At 46.6% G+C, this 20,456-nt stretch overlaps 1 protein-coding gene across 1 annotated transcript in view; it reads right to left on the bottom strand.

Annotated features, from left to right (window-relative positions):
* The window catches only part of LOC124546537 (vegetative cell wall protein gp1-like), a 54,490-nt gene that overhangs the window by 28,106 nt on the left and 5,928 nt on the right, over positions 1-20,456 (bottom strand). The gene's annotated exons all lie outside the window — the stretch shown is intronic.

Below are 20,456 nucleotides of genomic sequence, written 5' to 3'. Positions count from 1 at the left end.
TTATGCAATCCACTCCTTTAAGATAGTTGTCATAAGTTTTGTCTAATATATTGTAATTTCACAGTATGTTCGCCCTGAAGAAGGTCCCTGCGATGGGCTGAAACCGGTCAGCATTAAATAAATAAAAACGCGATTAAGACTGTTTTCTTAATACTAAGTTAATTTATATTAATCGCTGTTCATCCATTACCATGTTGTCCAAACATCACGAGGACACTGCTGCAGTCATTTTGCTAGTGTACATCTATGATCCTGGTGTGGCTACGGTCAGGGCATGCAACCACTCCTGGGAGTCCAGTAGCTTCTATCCAAGGCACCATTGCCCCTTTACTGTAAGCCTCGCACCCTCACATTAACCATGCGACACAGATATTGCTTTGCAATTGCGTACTACAGCCTCCACGCCAACTTGTCTCCAAGGGAGTGATACTGCCTGCAGGACTTTTCCTGCCATTAGGTGGGCACTGCGCTACTGCACAAGCTTCGAGTACATTGTTGAAATCCTGCTTGTGTACATCTACGATGCTGGCACGGCTACAGACACCGCTTGGAACCTCTCTTGGGCGTCCAGTAACTTTCAACCGATGCACAGTTGCCAGTTTACTGTAACCCCGCACCCTCACATCGACAATGCAACACAGATATTGTCTCTCGATTGCATACTGCAGTCTCCATGCCGACTTCTCTCCAAGAGACTATGCCGCCCTCAGGAGTTGTCTCGTCATTAGGTGGGTGCTGACCAATTGTATAAACGTCTACGACATTAGTAGAATCAGTCCGCCAGTGTACAGCTATGATACTGGCGTGGCTACGGTCACCGTACGCAACCTATCCTGAGAGCCCAGTAGCTTGTATCCGATGCAACACTGCCCATGTACTGTAACTCTCGCACCCTCAGATTGACGATGAGATACAGAAATTGCTCAGCGATTGCATACTACAGACTCCATTCCGACTTTTCTCCAAGAGACTAATGCCACACTCAGGAGTTGTCTCCCCATTAGGCGGGTGCTGGGCTATTGCATAAGCCTTGAGTACATTGTCAGAGTCAGTCTGCCGGTGTACATCTATGATACTGGCGCGGCTACGATCACTGCTTGCATCCAGTCCTGGGAGTCCAATAGGAAGTAATTGATGCGCCGATGCCCATTTACTGTAACCCTTGCACCCTCCCATTGACGATGCAACACAGAAACTGTTTCGAGATTGCATACTGCAACATCATGCTGACTTCTCTCCAAGAGACTATGGCGCCCTCATGGGTTGTCTCTCCATTTGATGGGTGCTACGCTACTGCATGAACCTCTATGGCATTGTCAGAAACATTCTGCTAGTGTATGTCTTTGGCCCTGGCGCGTTTACGCTCACTGCTTGGAACCTCTCCTTGTCGGCCAGTGGGTGGTAACTGATGCACTGCTCCCCATTCACTGTAACCTTCATACGCTCATATTAATCATGCGACACAGAAAGTAAATCCCTATTGCATACTACAGGCTCCATGCCAACTTCTCTCCTAGAGACTAATGCTGCCCTCAGGAGTTGTGTCGCCGTTAGGCAGGTGCTGCTAGGCTGTTGCTTAAGCTCGAGGACATTGTCGGAGTCATTCTGCTAGTGTACATCCATGATTAGGGCGCAGCTATGGTCAACGTATGAAACATATCTTGGGAGTCCAGTAGCTTATAACCAACGGACGGTTGCTTGTTTACTGTAACCTTCGGAGCCTCACATTAATGATGCGAGACAGAAACTGCGTAGCTATTGCATGCTAGAGGCACCATTTCAACTTCTGTCCAAGAGAATTGTCTCTGCAATAGGCGGGAGGTGGGCTATTGCATAAGCGTCGAGGTTTTTGTCAGATTATTTGTGCTAGTGTTCATCTGTGATACTGGCGCCACTAATGTTGGGGGTTGGGTTGTTTGGGGAAGGAGACAAGGCAGCGAGGTCATCGGTCTCATTGGATTAGGGAAGGACGGGGAAGGAAGTCGGCCGTGCCCTTTCAAAGGAACCATCCCGGCATTTGCCTGGAGCGAGCCACTAATGTCATAGCATGGATACTCACTTGGAAGTCCAGTAGCTTGAAAGTGATGCACCACTGGCGATTTACATTTACTATCGCACTCTCCCATTGACAATGCGTTACAGAATGTGCCTCGCGGCTAAATACTACAATCTCCATGACGTCTTCTCGCGAGGGGACCAACAGAGCTGCCATCTGCTCATGGAACCCCTTCTGGGACTCAAGTAGGTTGTATCCGATGCACCACTGCATGTTTTTTGTAACTGTCGTATCCTCCCATTGACAATGCGTCACAGAATTTGCGTCGCGGTTAAATAATACAGGTTTTCTGACGAATTCCATCGAGGAGAGTAACAGGGGTCCTGTCGGCACATAGAACCTCTTCTGGGAGTCCAGTACCCAATAACCGATGCACCGTAGTCTGTTTACTGTAACCCTCACACACTCCCACTGACGATGCGACACAGAAATTGCGTCGCTATTGAGAACTGCAGGCCTCATGCCGACTTCTCTGCAAGGGACTAGACCGATTGCGGCCGCCGCATGGAACCTTTTCTGTGAGTCCAATACTTTTTATCTGGTACAAAACTGACCCTTTTCTGTAACTGCAACACCCCAGCTCATGGGACCTCTTCTGGGAATCCAGTAGTTTGTATCTATGCATCACTCCCTGTTTTCTGTAACCATCGCACCCTCCCATTAATGATGCGTTACAGAATTTGTGTCGCCGTAGAATACTATAGACCCCAGGACGACTTCTCTCAAGGAGACTAACAGGGCTGCTGCCGTCTCATGGAACCTCTTGTGGGAGTCCAGTAGTTTCTATCCAGTGTACTGCAACGTGTTTACTGTAACCTTCACGTGCTCCCATTGACGGTGTGACACAGAAATTGTTCGTGATTGAGAACTGCAGGTCTCATACTGAATTCTGTCCAAGAGACTAGAACAGTTGCTGTCTACGCATGAAACCTCTCCTGGGAGTAATGAAGTTTGTATCCGATGCATCACTGCATGTTTTCTGTAACTGTCGCACTCTCCCATTGACGATGCATTACAGTATTTGCGACACGGTTAATTACTACAGTTTCCCTAACGAATTCCCTCGAGGAGACAAACAGGGCTTCCTTCGGCACGTAGAACCTCCTCTGGGAGTTCAGTACCCAATATCCGATGCACCGCAGTCTGTTTACTGTCACCCTCACACACTGCCATTGACGATGTGAAACAGAAATTATGTCGCAATTGAGTACTGCAGGGCTCATGTCGACTGCTCTGCAAGAGTCTAGCCAAATTGCGGTGGACCAATGGAACCTTTTCTCAGAGTCCAGTACTTTATATCCGATGCACCACTGCCTGTTTTCTGTAAATGTCACACCCTTCGATTGACGATACGTTACAGTCTTTGTGTCGCATGAAGTAGTACAGTGTCCACGACGACTTCTCTCGTGGAGACTAACAAGTCTGCCGTCAGCTGATGGTACCTCTTATGGGAGTCCAGTAGCCACTATCCGATGCACCGCAGTCTGTTGACTGTAACACATGCACATTCCCATCGACGATGCGACGCAGAAATTACGTCTCGATTGAAAGCTGCAAGCATCATGCCGACTTCTAGAGAAGAGACCAGCCTGGTAGCCGTCGTTGCTTGGAAGCTCTTCTGGGAGTCTGGTAGTTTGTATCCGATGCACCACTGCCTGTTTTGTGTACCGTCGCACTCTCCCATTGCCGATGCGTTATACAATTTGCGTCGCTATTAAATATTACCATCTCCATAACGACTTCTCTCGAGGAGACTAACAAAGTTGCCATTGGCTCATTTAATCTCTTCTGGGAGCCCAGAAGCTGGAATGTTTCCTGTCTGCCTCGCTCCTTCCCATTGGCACTGTAACAGAGAAATTTCGTCGCGATTGAAATCTGGAGGCCTCATGCCGCCTTGTCTCCAAGAGACTAGCAAGTCTGTGGTAGTCGAATGGCAGCTCTCCTGGGACTCCAGTATTATGTATCTGATGCACCACTGCCTGTTTTCTGTAACCGTAGCACCCTCCCATTGCCGATGCGTTATACAATTTGGGTCGCTATTAAATCTCCATCACAACTTCTCCCGAGGAGACTAAGAAAGCTGGAGTCGGCTCATGCAACCACTTCTGGGAGTAGTTTGTATCTGATGCACCACTGTCTGTTTTCCGTAACTGTCACACCCTCGAATTGACGATGCACTACAGATTTCGCATCACGGTTAAAAACTACAGGTTCCGTAATGATTTCTTCTGATGAGACTAACAGAGCTGCCGTTGTCTCATGGACTCTTTTCTGCGATTCCAGTAGTTACTATCCGACGCACCACAGCCTTTTTTCTGTATACATCACACCATGACATTGTCGACCCGTTACAGAATTTGCTTCACATTTAAATACCACAGGCACCATCATGGGTTCTATCGAGGAGACTAAGAGGTCTGCCGTCAGTGCATGGAACCTTATTTCTGAGTCCAGTAACCACTATCCGATGCACCGTAGTCTGTCTTCTGTAACCCCCGCACCGTCCCATAGATGATGTGACACATAAATTGCGTCGAGATTGAGAACAACAGGCCTCATGCCGACTTCTCTAGCGCGTTTGTGGGGCTCCAGTAGTTTGTATCCGAAGCACCATTGCCTGTTTTCTGTAACTGTCACACCCTCCCGCTGACGATATGTTACAGAATTTGCGTTGCGGTTAAATACTACAGGCTCCGTAACGCTCGATGAGACTAACAGAGCTGCCGTGGGCTTTTATAACCTCTTCTGGGACTCCAGTGGTTAGTAAGCAATGCACCACTGCCTATTTTCTGTAATCGTCGCATGGTCCCATTGACATTGCGTTACGGAATTTGCGTCGCGGTTAAGTACTACAGGCTCTGTGACGACTTGTCCCGAATAGACTAATAGATCAACCGCGTGGTCATGGAACCTCTCCTGCTACTCCAGTTATTTGTATCCTATGGACCACTGCCCGTTTTCTATAACCGTCCCATCCTCACATTGACGATGAGTTACAGAATTTGCGTTTCGATGAAATACTAAAGTCTCCGTGACGACTTCTCTCGAGGAGACCATCAGGGCTCAATCAGGTCATGAATCCTCTTCTGGAAGTCTGGTAGCCACTATCCCATGCACTGCAGTCTGTTTACCCCCTCAAACCCCTTCATTGACTATGCGTTACAGAATTTGGGACGTGATTACATACTACAAAGCTCCATGATGACTACTCTCGAGGAGACTAACAGGACTGTTGTTGGCTCATTGGACCTCTTCTCCGTGTCCAGTAGCCACTATCCAATGCACCACAGCCTGTTTACTCTAAAACTTGCAGCCTGCCATTGACTATGCGTTACAGAATTTGTTTCGCGATTAAATAATACAGGCTCCATGACGACTTCTCTTAAGGAAACTAACAGGAGTGCCGTCGGCACATGCAACCTCTTCTGGGAGTCCAGTTGCTTGAATCTGATGTACAGCAGCCTGTTTACTGTAACCCTCTCACCTTCCCATTGGAGATGCAACACAGAAATTGCGGTGCTATTGAAGACTGCAGACCTCTTGCCGACTTCTCTCCGGCTGCGGTCGGAACATGGCACCTATCCTGGGTTCCCAGTAGTCTGTATCGGATTCAACACTGCCTGTTTTCTGTAACCGTCGCACCCTCCCATTGACGATGCGTTGCGGAATTCGCATTCCGTTTAAATACAACAGGCTCCATGACGACTTCTGTCGAGGAGACTAACAGTGCTGCATCAGCTCATGGGAACTCTACTGGGCGTCCTGTAGCCACTACTAGATGCACTGCAGCGTATTTACTGTAAACTTCGCACCATCTCATTGACGATGCGACACAGAAATTGCATCGGGATTTAAAACCGCAGACCTTATGGCGACATCTCTCCTAGAGACTAACCAGATTGCAGTCGCCCCATAGCACCTCTCCTACGACTCCTATTGTTTGTATCCGATGAAACACATTATTTTTTCTGTAACCGTTACATCCGTCCATTGATTATGCATTACAGAACTTCCGTCGCCATTAAATAGTGGATGCTCCATAACGACCGCACTCAAGGAGACTAACAGGGCTTCCGTCAGCACAGTGACCCTCTTCTGGGAGTCCAGTAGCATTCATCTAATGCACTGAGTCGGTTTACTGTAGCATATTTTCATTGATGATGCGACACAGAAATTGCGTCAGGACTGTAAACCGAAGACATTATGACGACTTCTGTGCTAGAGACTAGCCCGACTGCGGTGGCTGCATGGTACCTCTTCTGGGACTCCAGTAGTTTTAATCCGATGCACCACTTCCTGTTTTCTGTAACAGTCGCGCCCTCCCATTGACGATGCATTACAGAATTTGCGTCGGGGTAAATACTTCTGGCTTAATGTCTACTTCTCTCAAGGAGACTAACAGGGCTGCCATAGGCTCCTGGAATTTATTCTGTGAGTTATCTTGCATCCGATACGCCACAGGTTCTTTACTGTATATTTGCACCTTGCCATTGACGATGCGACACTGAAATTGCGTCACGTTTGCGAACTGAAGGCCTCATGCCGAATTCTCTCCATGAGACTAGCCCGGCTACAGTCGTCACATGGCATTTTCTGGGAGTCCAGTAGCTAGTTTCCGATGTACCACAGCCTGTATCCTGTAACCTTCGCACCCTCCCACTGACGATGCGGCACAGAAATTGCTTCGCGATTCAAAACTGCAGGCCTCATGCTGACTTCTCCCCAAGAGACTAGCGCGGCTATGGTAGCCGCATGATAGATCTCTTGGGACTCCCTCCTCTTTCCTGTAACCGTAACACCCTCGCATTCATGACGCGTTACATAATTTGCATTGCTATTAAGTACTACAGTCTCCATAACGACTGGTGCGGCGATTGCATCCTCTAACCTTATGTACCAGTAAAACAACCAGTTTGTAGTTGCAACACTTTATTGATGACACATACACATGAATTCATCAGCAGTAATAATCAATTTACAACATTTGCATATCAAGGCCCTATGCACAATTAGTATTTACAATTTTAACCATCAGACTTGTGACAACGATACCTTTTCCATGGCGCTAACAACAACCAAAATAATAGATGAAATAAATGACCAAACGTTTACAATGCCGTCTATCGCCTTTCTCACTCAGTTTTACACATACTGAAAATGTAAAATTAATTAGATTCTATCTGACCTAAAGGGTACTATCAATTGTTCTGTTTACACTTGGCAATCTACTACACTGAACGTCCGATATATTCTATACTTTATGCAAGCTTGAGGCGAAATGTCAATTTGATGAACATGTGATGGACGCGAGCAAACGTTAATCTATTACGATTTCACAAACACACGATCAAAAGGGTGAACTTAACTTTGTGCAGTATGAAATCTTCTGCCTAAAACAAGCCTCTCGTTGAATGGAATAGAGAAATCACGCGTTAACCGGACCCGGACGGCCCTGAGTTCAAATCCTGAGATTTCTGTCACACTGGAGGCTCGTGGGAAGAGGTTTTCTCGCGTCGACCACTATACATGTGTCTAAAAACACGAAAACATGAGCGACAGACACACTGTAGTATATACAAGTATATATATAGAAATGCAATAACTTAATATAAATATATTAAAAGTTAACCAATGGACAAAATTAAGGAGCTTAGTTTCCTTTGATCAAAAAAAAAAAAAAAATAAAAAAAAAAAAATAAAAAATAAAAATCTAGATACTACGTGAAAAGAAGCGCCAGTCCACACCCAATGACTTAAGCTCCACCTTACAAGATAATCGGTATTTGTTGAATGGCTGACACCACATAAATCAAACGTGCAGTACCTAACGTGACAATCAACCTTCAGACAGGTATTTGAGATTGCAATAGAAAACTAATGTCACTTCAGTAGGTCGCTAGTGCAATAAGCATGGCCCCTACTGCCAAAGACCAAAATATACATGGCCTCTAATCCACCATAAAGCGCAATGTGACCTATATTTGTCATGGCCACTCGCCTTCCGTACACTCAAGAAATTTTACGAAGCAACAACTACCACTAATTCGTAAAACCAGAAAATTGTAAATCTATAAGTAAATTAAGAAATGACGTTCAAGTGAAACAGCTACCTTCAGCGTGTCAGTAAGCACCAAATCCAAACGTACAAATGCGAGGCGCTATTTCTAGCCGCTTTAGTGACATAATTTCACAGCCATTCCATAACTCGCCTTGCCACCACTGCGGTGGATGTTTTTCTGACCACTAGCACGAGCAACTGCAACAGTCATCAGTCCTTAAGTATACAATAATATTCACTATATATAGAAGGAGAAACCCACCACGAAAGCTTGGCGATTAGTATTTTCTTATTCATGTGAAATTCACACGCCATCCACTCACATAGCTATCGAGGTATTAGCAAATCCTGCTCGCCACTGGCCAGCCGTGTCAATATAACTTTAATACTTTCCGGCAGCGGCCCATGCTTCTTCGTTGCTCCAACTCACTGGTTCTCACGGCATACGGCCGTGCCACGTGACATGGTGTCGCCAACTCCCCACAACGACAACATCGAAAGCACGTCACGTCAGAGACTGACTCGGTACACGCGCGGACCCACACTCATCAACTTGCCCACGCGCTCCACCATCAATAGCCTGCCTCAAAGACGCAAAGAGAACAAGGCACAGGGACAACGATCGGAGATGGAAGTAAGAATCGATATAGCCTGGCGCCAGAAGCCCACCGGCTCAATCTCCCCTTACAAAGATGACCCGGGGGGAGGGGGGGGGGGGTTGTTAGGAACCACAGAATACTATGGGGTACCTCGGTTCCCGAGTTTAATCTGACTGAGATGCACTCTGGAATTACGGCCAGACGAGAGATCCTTGACTACAAGGTTGACAGGACTAAGGATTTTCACTATCCGGCACTGACCCCTGAATCGTGGCATAAGGTTGCCTTTCGGACCAAACCCGGTACTGCCAGAAACATCCCTGACGAACACGAGATCCCCGACCTTACACTGAAATAGGCGAATACCTTTGTTATACCGAGCGGCTTGGCGCCGGTGGACGAGATCGATATTATTTTTAGTCCGTTTCCAATTTTTCCGCAAACTCGCCAGAGTAACCTGGAGTGGAAGAAGGTCGTTAATGTCCAATAAATTGGAGAGAGGCGAGTTCGGGACATAAGCAAACATGAAAGGGCTAGGCGCAGTGCCCGTGAACTCATGCCCGGCGGAGCTGAAGGCTCGGTTTAGCCAGGGTAATGTAGCATCCCAAAGTGTAGGTGTTCGTGAATGATAAATGCAGAGAGCGGCCTTCAAATTCCGATTGACACGCTCCGCGATGGATGCCTTCAGATAATAGGGAGTAGTTGTGATGTGTTTGATCCCATTAGCGAAGCAAAACCCTTTGAACACCTTAGATAAGAAGGCGGGAGCTTCGTCAGTAAGCTTTTCGAAGGCCCAAACCAGGAGATGATCCTACACAGCTGTTGCACCGTAATTTCGGCAGTAACGCCACAAAGTGGGCAGAAGCCACGTGAAACGGGTGAAGGCATCAATAGCAACCAGTATACACTTGTTTCCTCTTTTAGAATGGGCAGAGGGCCGATGTAATCGATATAAGTCCGGTCCAGGGGGTACTCTTCCCTACCTGATCGTAACAACCCCTTGCACGGACCCGCATCCGGTTTGGCACGCTTACGTCGAACACGATCCCCTACAAGTTGCCCAACGTCCCGGTAGAGCTTGGGCCAAAACATACGTTCGCGAACGCGGTTCAGAGTTTTATAGAATCCTAAATGTCCCCCAACGGCTGAATGGTGAAAATACCTAAGCACTATACCAATTAATTTCTGAGGGACATATACCTTAAAAATTGATCCTGATCTTCCTGTCTACAGAGAAGCCCCTTTCTAAGACAATGTTGTGTTGGCAGAAGAGCCAACACCGTGTTACTAGAGGAGGCCGAAATTCACGCGTTTTAGCTCACGCAGGCTGGCGTGAGGAGGGAAGAGCTATACTGACGTGAAGTCTGGAACATGACAAGGAATTACAATTCAGAAAGCGGACGTAATTAGCTTGATACTTAACTTTAATCCATTAATGATGAACGTCGCTCTTGACGGTACATGATTCACAATATTGTCTGTTCAGAATTCATTCTAATTACTGAATATGGCGCCTTGCTAGGTCCTAGCAAATGACGTAGCTGAAGGCTATGCTAAACTGTCGTCTCTACAAATCAGAGCGTATGTAGACAGTGAACCATCGCTAGCGAAGTCCAACTGGGGCGAGTGCTAGGGAGTCTCTCTAGACTAGACCTGCCGTGTGGCGGCGCTCGGTCTGCAATCACTGATAGTGGCGACCGCGGCCGATTTAAAGGCTACCACCTAGCAAGTGTGGTGTCTGGCGGTGACACCACAGACAATAACCCGGGATAACCTCTCCATCAGCGAATTGTTGCCTGATGAGTCCCCAGCGCGGATCTTGGGCCTGTTTGGCGGTTAGGTCACAGAATAGCCCAGGAGTTTCGGACAGAAGAAAATTGGTCTAAAGGCTAGGTTCTACCGATTCCTCATCTTCCATGGCCTGAAAACATGCGACTCAGAGCGTCGGCTACTCCGTTCTCACTCCCTCTAATATGGCGAACCTTAAAACGGAATGTAGAGATGCGCACGGTCTTGCATGGGCGAGCCAATAACCAACTAAGGGCCTGATTATCTGTCTCCAAAACAAATTCACGGTGCTCCTAATAGACTGTGAATTTTTTCCAAGCAAAGATGACCGCCAATGCCTCGCACTCATAGGCGGAGTAGTTCCGCTCTGCGTCATTAAGGCGCGGAGACGCATAGGCGAGTGGGCGCCTTTCGTCCTGTTGTTCTTGCAACAACACCGCAGCAATGCCGGCGTGGGATGCGTCCGTCTGGACGATAAAAGGCTGGTTAAAATCCGGTATCGCCAAGACCGGAGGGTTAACAATTGCCATCTTGAGGACTTCAAAGGCCTCCTGTTGTTCACCACCCTACACGAAGGCAGTATTCTTTCTTCGCAATTGGTTCAAAGAGGTCGCAATCTGCGCAAAACTTGGGATAAATTTCCTGGTGAAATTAGTCATACCGATGAAACACGCAACTGTCAAAAAAAAAAAAAAAAATCTGTGTGAAATCTCATGGGACTTAACTGCTAAGGTCATCAGTCCCTAAGCTTACACACTACTTAACCTGAATTATCCTAAGGACAAACACACACACCCATGCCCAAGGGAGGACTCGAACCTCTGCCGGGATAAGCCGCACAGTCCAGGCATTAGAGCAACGACGGCAGATGTGCCTACAACATGATGGATCACCGATTTACTGTACCAGACAAATATCTCAGTATCTAACACATTTCCTCAACGGTGGATTGGCTGTGGCGGACCCAGTAAATGGCCTCCCAGATCATCCGACCTAACGCGATTAGTCTTCTGTTTATGGAGCTCGTTAAAGGGGGATGTGAACGCTACGAAGGTGTCGCTCACATCACCGATGCTGTTGCCTGCATTAAAGTCCACCATGATGATGATCGTTGTCCAACGCAACACACCCTCGAATGCTTTGACAAGTGCACTGAGTTAGGCAGGGGACTTTTTGAACACCTCTTGCAGGATGAATCAGTCATCTGCCCCACCATTATTATGTCCACCACAGCGCATACACAACATTTCGATAAGTAATATTCACATTTGTCCTCATAATCATTAATGGATGTGTGTAGTCTTCAACACGTTCCAGTTCTGTAGCGATCGGAAATCGGACATAGTCCATTGGACTTTTTCGGTTTATTTTAACATTAGAAACACCACACGAATTATGTGACATGCCTCATGACTCACCCTGTATATGAAATATCTTTAGAAGATGTTTATTACCTTGCAGATTCTGTTGTTGTGGTCTTCAGTCCAGAGACTGGTTTGATGCAGCTCTCCATGCTACTCTATCCTGTGCAAGCTCCTTCATCTCCGAGCACCTACTGCAACCTACATCCTTCTGAACCTGTTTAGTGTATATTAGGACTCGAACCTCTGCCGGGACCAGCCGCACAGTCCATGACTGTAGCGCCTAGACCGCTCGCGCGCAATTGCCTGCTTGTCGCGAGGGGGCGGAAATTCCCTGATCGACTTTGTCCTTTCCTGGTCGATACCCACGCCACTTGCTGATACGAGATGTCCTAAGAAGGATATACACGGACGGCAGATGTTAACTTTAGAGGGCTTCGCCGTTAGGGCTGCCGAATGCAATCTGTCAAAGACTAACCTCAGATGTTCGAGATGATCCTCAAATGAACCACTGAAAATGACTAAATCGTCAAGATAGTTATACACGCACTTGAATTTGAGGTCCCCGAGCACATTATCGAGAAGTCGAGACAACACTGCTGCACCAGTCGCCAATCCAAAGAGCACACGATTAAATTCGAACAAATTCCAATCGGTGCAAAATCCAGTGGCTGCTTTAGAGTTTTCGGTGAGGGTAATTTGGTAATAAGCCTGATTAAAGTCTAGAACCGTGAAGATGGTGGCACCTCTGTACCAGGTGAAACAATTATGGAGGTCCGGTAAAGGTACCGACTCTAGCATGACCTTCTGGTTTAAGGAGCGGTAATAAACCACGGCCTGATAGTCACCACTCTATCCCTTGGGATCGAGAAAAACAGGCGAAGCATAGGGAGAAGTTGAATATCTAATGACCCCATCCCGTAACATGTGATTGATCTTCTCACGTAATATTTTCATCTTGGGTGGGCAAAGACGGTAAGGCGCATGGCTCACCGGAACCCTACCGGTCAGCAGTATATTATACTTAATTCAATTCGTCATTCCCAGTCTGGTAGTCAGGACCTCAGGATAATCATCCACCAACCGCTTCACCTGCCGAGCTTGGTCGAGATCTAAGTGAGATACCTCCACTTGCTCTGCGTCCTCCGTCACCGTGTGCACCCCACTCAAACGATTGCAACTTCAAAAGCTACTAAAATGTAGACTTTCACGGCCGGAAATGTCATGTCCATTATAGTTATCCGGGCTGTTATGCCGTGGTCGGTTGATGAATTCTGTGTTGTTTCCCAACGTTTCGTCCCCGTCTGCGGGAGACATCTTCAAGGGGGTCTGTAACTCGATGGAAGGTCCAACACACCCACTGGCTCGCTACTGACTGCCGCTAAATTCCGCGTCCGCAAGCTCCCTCGCCGAGGCGTGACGTCACGTGTTTTGAAAACTTCAGTGCAACTGGCCGCTGTCCGTTGCCGTCGATCGCCGTTGTCATCACCCAGTAGTGCACAGGTGGTACACATCTTCTTCAACACCGGCATCCATATACCGTTTAATTTCACGCCCTCCTCCTTTCGACTGAAATTACTACGGTGTTTAGCGATTTCGATTGCCTCCCTGTAGAGCCTTTCATAATATCCGCTTGTGGCCGCTAGTACTTGCGTCTCCTCGAAACGAATATGATGGTTACCTGGCTGGAAAGCATGCTCCGCAACAGCTGATCGTTCCGTTTCTCCTCTTCTACAGTTGCCCTTGTGCTCTTCCAAACGTTTTGAAACAGTTCTTTTAGTGGTACCCACATAAACATCTCCACAGCTACATGGGATCCTACACACTCCAGCTTTTTCCAATGGTTTGCGAGCGTCCTTGGCTGGCTTAAGGCATTCCTGTATGTTCCTGGTGGGCTTGTAAATTACGGTAATATTCCGCTTCGTCAAGATCCTCCCTATTCTTTCCGTTACATTTTTAACAAATGGCAGGAAAACCTTAGATTTTGCAGTAGCCTGTACGTCACTATGATTTCTTCGTCGCTGTCTCAACGCACCGTTTATTTCGGTGGACGAATATCCGTTCTTCATTAGTGCATTGTGGAGATGTTCCATCTCAGCGTCGAGCAACTCAGGTTCACAAATATTTCTAGCTCTGTGCGCTAACTTGATAACACCCCGCTTCTATTGTGGGTGGTGGTTCGAATCCAGGTGCGTGGGTTTGCGATATACTGAATGGACCAAACTACCATTTTCGTTTCTAAAAACAAGCACATCGAGGAAATGTAATTTTCCGTCTACAACCTCCTCCATTGTAAACTGAATTCTCGAGTTCATACTATTCAAATGTTCGTGGGACCGGCTTTGTTCCTCCCTGTCATGTCTCCACAGCAGAAACGTGTCATTCACGTATCGGAACCATACATTTGGTTTTTTGTTGGCAGCACCCAAGGCCTGTTCTTCGAATGTCTCCATAAAGAAGTTTGCAATTACGGGACTTAGGGGGCTTACCATAGCCAAGCCATCCGTTTGCTCATAAAACTGTTCATTCCACTTGAAGTATGTGGTCGTCAAACAACACTTAAACAGTTCTGAAATATCGGCAGGGAAAATTCGATCCAGCTGTTCGAATACATCATTAAGTGGAACCATGGTAAACAGCGATACCACATCGAAGCTGACCAATATGTCCTCCGGCTGGAGCACTATGCCATTCAATCTGCTGATGAAATGTGTCGAATTCTTTATGGAAGAGCCCGAACGGTCCATATGTGGTTTTAACAGCGTAGTCAAAAACTTGGGTAACGAGTAGGTGGCGAACCAATAGAACTTAGTATCGATCTTAACGGTACATTTTCCTTATGAATTTTGGGCAATCCATAAAGTCCCGGTGGTAGCCCAACCGAATTGAGAGACGTTTCTGTACACTCTCTTCAGTGGAGGACTTTTTATTAACCGTGACACAGTTCTAAGAACCTTATTCAGCTTCCTATATGCTTGCGGATTCAGTAGATCAGTAATTTTACTGTGATAGTCGGAGTAAGGACCCCACTAATAACGTTCTTAGAACTGTAATAGACATAACTACAAAAGCTAATTTTGCAATCAGGCCGGAACATGAAATAAAATGTCTCCCCTGTATAGTATAACAGCAACTGCGTTGCCTGAATGAAATCACACCCTAGAATGAGAGGGGTGTTCAATCCGTCAGCTATCAGTAACGAGATTGGCCAAGAAAACCCTAGTACAGACACCTTAGCTCTCACCTCCCCCAAGACAGGCAATTCTTTCCCATTGGCCACACGACATCTGTACTTGCCAGGACGAAGGTTAGAAAATCTGCACAAACGTCGAAACTCCAGGTACCACAATTTATCTACCAAAGATAGGGAACTCCCGAAAGCGAGCAGGCCACAGACGAGCTCATATCCCAGTGACACACATGCGTAAGGGAGGCGGGAAACGGACGATAACCCCACGAACTGGCCGTCACCCGGCCCTTTCCTAGTCGGCCGCCGCGTCACCCCTCCCCCACGCTGGCGTCTCTTAGACGCATGTTTACGACGCTGCACCGGTCACTGTCGGACAAGATGGTCGGAAGCTTGACAGCGGAAACGGCGTCGGACGTTAGACACGTTCTGCATAAGGTTCGTCGGCACCTGTGGCTCGACAATTCGCGGGGAGCGCGTTTCGGAGACTAAGTTTTGTCTCTGCTCATCAGCGAATGTTAAGGGATCCGTCGTATCAATCAGACCTTGTAGTTATTGAAAACTACACGGCCTGCCAAAACTAAGTGTATGCGGTCTTGCGGGCTGATTCCCTTCAGTATGTGGTTAACTCAATCCTGCTCCGAAACGGTTAACCCCGGAGCGATTACTGCTACCCGTATGCGCTCAAAATACTCACTTTCATTACTAGCCTGAACTCGCCAGTAAAATTTTTGCCCTAGAGTCACCCTCATACGTCTCGACAACCTGCTATCTACAACCCGCTGTCGAAGTTGCGTCAACGAACCCTCACCTTGTAAGACTTCTGCCACCAAACTACTAAGCCAGCCTCTCGTCACTGGTTACAAGGGGGCCAACACAAGGGAACTGGAAATATGCGAGGCATCAGCATGCGTCTGCAACTTAACAGTAATCCACAAGAACGACTGAATCTGATCTAAGTTGTTCCATTAAGTTTCGGGTGTGCAGCCGCAAGAAGTCTCCTTCTTCTTCTTCTAATATTTCGGCTGTCCAGCCATCCTCAGAGTGAGCCGCAAGACTGCCACTCCAGTGCTCGCTTCGTCCCTTCATACTCGTGTACCGCGCGACTGCGCATGCGGCCACAGATGCAAATGCGCCAGAGACGTTGGTCGGCGGCAGAGACGCGCATAATGCGCGAGTTGTATCTATGACCCCGCAGTCGATCTGTGGTGACTTATCGATGCATCATTGTGAGCTGCACTGTGACGGCGTCTTTGTGAGTTTATTACAGCAAGTGCCGGATTCCATGATTTATCGAAACCACTATCTCTATTAATTAAATTCGTCGTCAAGCGAATTTCAATTGCCTCCTTCACTATCGAGTCCCAAAAGGATGATGTAGTTGCCAAAATTTCGACGTTGTCATACAACATACTGTGACCATTATCAATACAGTGCTCTGCCACTGCCGACTTGTTAGGTTGTAAAAGTCTTGTGTACCTCCGGTGTTCTGTACATCTTTCTTGGACAGTACGAGTTGTTTGTCCGATGTAAGAAACGCCACATTCACATGGAATTTTGTAAACTCCAGATTTTCGGAGCAGCAAATCATCTTTGACGGAGCCCACGAGTGCAGCTGTCTTGGGTGGTGGACGAGAAATCACTTTAACATTGTGTCTGCCGAGAACCCGTCCTATTTTTGATGAGAGGCTACCCACATATGGCAGGAAGGCCATCGATTTAAAGGTTTCTTCATCTTCTTCTGCTTTCTTTGTGGCATCTTTCGGTTTCATTTTCAGTGACCTCTGTATTTGTTGTGGAGAGTACCAATTGTCCTCAAACACCCTTTGTAAGTGGGAAAGTTCATCTTGCAGACTCCTTTCGTCAGAAATAATATGCGCTCTGTGAGTCAAAGTTCGGAGAACACTCATTGTCTGGGCAGGATGGTGGCAGCTATTTGCGCGTAAATACAGATCGGTGTGCGTCGGCTTCCTATACACTTCATGTCCCAAAGTTCCATCCTCTCTGCGCCGAACCAAAGCATCCAAGAATGGAAGGCATCCCTCCTTTTCAATTGCCATTGTGAACTTTATTTGATCGTGGAGGGAGTTGAGATGTCTTAAGAAGTCTTGCAAGTTGTCTTCACCATAGGGCCAAACTACAAAGGTGTCATCAACATACCTCCAGAATATCGTGGGTTTCAAGTCAGCAGATTCAAGCGCCTTCTCCTCGAAGTCCTCCATAAATAAATTGGCCACCAGAGGGGATAAGGGACTACCCATGGTGACTCCGTCAGTCTTTTCAAAACATTCGTTGTTAAGTAAGACATATGTGGAGGTCAGAACATGTTTAAATAAAGCTGAAATCTCTTTGTCAAAACTTCTTTCAATAAGTTGTAGAGATCTAAGTTGTCTATAGCTAAATAAGTAATCCCTTGTAACAAACCCATGGAGAGGGTGGGGTAGCTTAGAGAACTGATTCGACAACTCCACCTGCGCATCCACTATAGGCTGCGTTTGGTGCGTGCGTACATGTAGTATTTACAGTATTAACCGTCACACTTGTGACACTGGTCCCTTTACGTGGCGGTAACAACAACCAAAATAATAGATCAAATAGAGAACGAAGTGTTTACAATGTCATCTGTTTCCTTTCTCACTCACTTTTACACTAACTGAAAAGGTAAAATTAATTGTATACTATCTGACCTAAAGGGTACTATCAATTGTTCTGTTTACACTTGGCAATCTACTACACTGAACGTCCGATATATTCTATACTTTATGCAAGCTTGAGGCGAAATGTCAATTTGATGAACATGTGATGGGCGCGAGCAAACGTTAATCTATTACTATTTCACAAACACACCGTCCAAAGGGTGAACTTAACTTTAGGCAGTAGGAAATCTTCTGTCTAAAACAAGCCTTTCGTTGAATGCAACAGAGAAATCGCGCGTTAACAGGGTCCTGACGGCCCTGAGTTCAAATCTTGAGATTTCCGTCACACTGCAAGTTCGTGAGGAGAGGTTTGCTCGCGGCGACCACTATACACGTTTCTAAAAACAGGAAAACATGAGCAACAGACACACTATAGTATATACAAGTTAAACAAATATATATGTAGAAAAGCAATAACTTGGTATAAACATATTAAAAGTTAACCAATGGACAGATTTAAGGAGCCTAGTTTCCTTTGATAAAAAAAAATAATCTAGATACTACGTGAAAAGATGTGTCAGTCCGCTCCCAATGACTTAAGCGCCACCTTACAAGATAATCTGTCTTTGTTGAATGGCTGACACCACATAGATCCAACGTGCAGTACCTAACGTGACAATCAAGCTTCAGATAGGTATTTGAGATTGTAATAGAAAACTAATGTCACTCCAATAGGTCGCTAGTGCAATAAGCATGGCCCCTACTGCCACAGACTAAAATATACATGGCCTCCCTCCGACCATAAAACACAATGTGACCTATATTTATCGTGGCCACTTGCCTTCCATACACACAAGAAGTTATTAAGAAAAACAACTACCACTGATCTGTAAAACAAGAAAATTCTAAATCTATAACTAAATTAACAAATGGCGTTCAAGTGAATCCGCTACATTCAGCGGGCCACTAAGCACCAAATCCAAACTTATAAATGCGAGGCGCTATTTGTAGAAACTTTAGTAACATAATTTCACGGCCGTTCCAAAACATAACTCGCCTCGCCACCACGGCAGTGAATGTTTTGCTGGCCACTAGCACGAGCAATTGCAACCGTCAACAGTCCTTAAGTACACAATAATATTCAGGAGCAAAATCACCACGAAAGCTTGGCAATTAATATTTTCTTATTCACGTGAAATTCACACGCCATCCACTCACATAGCTATCGAGGTATTAGCAAATTCTGGTCGCCACTGGCCAGCCGTGCCAATACAACTTTAATACTTTCCGGCAGCGGCCCATGCTTCTTCGTTGCTCCAACTCAACTGGTCCTCATGGCATACAGCCGTGACATGCGACATGGTGTAGCCAACTCCCCACAACGATAATATCGAAAGCAAGTCACATCACATACTGACTCGGCACAGGCGCGGAACCACCCTCATCGACTTGCAAACGGGCGCTACCATCAATGGCCTGCCCCAAAGACGCAAAGAGAATAAGGCACAGGGACAACAGTCAGAGATGGAAATGAGAATCGATATAGCCTCGTGCCAGAAGGCCACCGGCTCAACGACTTCACTCAAAGCGACAAACAATGCTGCCGTCGGCTCATTTTACCACTTCTGGCAGTCCAGTGGCTTGTTTCAGGTGAACCACAGTCTGTTTCCGGTAATCCTCGCACCGTCCCATTGACGATGCGACAGACAAATTTCGTCGCAATTGAAAACGGCAGGCCTCATGCCGACTTCTCTCCAAAAGAATAGTGCGGCTGTGGTCGCCGCATGGCAACTCTCCTGGGACTCCAGTAGCATGTATCCGATGCACCACTGCCTGTTTTCTGTAAGAGTATCATCCTATCATTGCCGATGCGTTATACTATTTGTGCCGCGAACAAATACTGCAATCTCCATAACGACTTCTCCCGACGAGACTAACAAAGTTACCATTCGCTCATTTAACCTGTTCTGGAATTCTAGTAGCTTGTTTCATATGTAACACAACATGTTTCCTCGCACCCTCGCACCCTCTCATTAATGATGTTACAGAGAAATTTTTTCGCGATTGAAAAATGCAGGTTTCCTGCCGACTTCCTTCCAAGAGACTAGCTAGGCTGCAGGCGCCGCATGGCAGCTCTCATGGGACTCCAGTAGTTTGTATCTGACGCACCACTGATGGTTGTCAGAAAATGTAGCACATTCCGATTGCCGATGCGTTATACATTTTGCGTCGCTATTAAATACTAGGATCTCCATAACGACTAATTTTGAGGAGATTAACATAGTTGCCGTCGGCTCATTTAATCTCTTCTGCGAGTCTAGTAGCAGGTCTCGGATGTACCACAGAATGCTTCCTGTCATCCTCGAACCGTCCCATTCACATGGTGACAGAGATATTTTTGTGGCGGTGTTCGTAGCGACAAGCATTTCGCTGTAGAAACGGCTTACGAAGTCACCGCCACACTTTTAATAGCGGGCCGACCGGTCCGCTGGAACAGTGAACAGAAAGATGAAAACCCAAACACTCTGATTAAATAAAAGTCGGTACTTATCTATATTAACGAAGAATCAGAAACACAGTAGAGAACTCGGTGTCTACAGAAATCTGTCTAGTTCGAGTCGGAGCGGCTAGGTCAGCGTCGGCTGACGACAAACAACAACGCTGCTGCGATGAACACACAACTGACTAGCAAGTACACAATTCGGTGGCGAGTATACAACTGAGCGGCGAATACAGAACTGTCCTAGCGCTCGCGACTCCAGCGCTTAAGA

The sequence above is a fragment of the Schistocerca americana genome, chromosome 1 (assembly GCF_021461395.2).
Source record: "Schistocerca americana isolate TAMUIC-IGC-003095 chromosome 1, iqSchAmer2.1, whole genome shotgun sequence".
NCBI classification, from domain to species: domain Eukaryota; kingdom Metazoa; phylum Arthropoda; class Insecta; order Orthoptera; family Acrididae; genus Schistocerca; species Schistocerca americana.
Note: the sequence above shows the minus strand (reverse complement) of the source record. Positions and strands in the feature narration are given on the sequence as shown.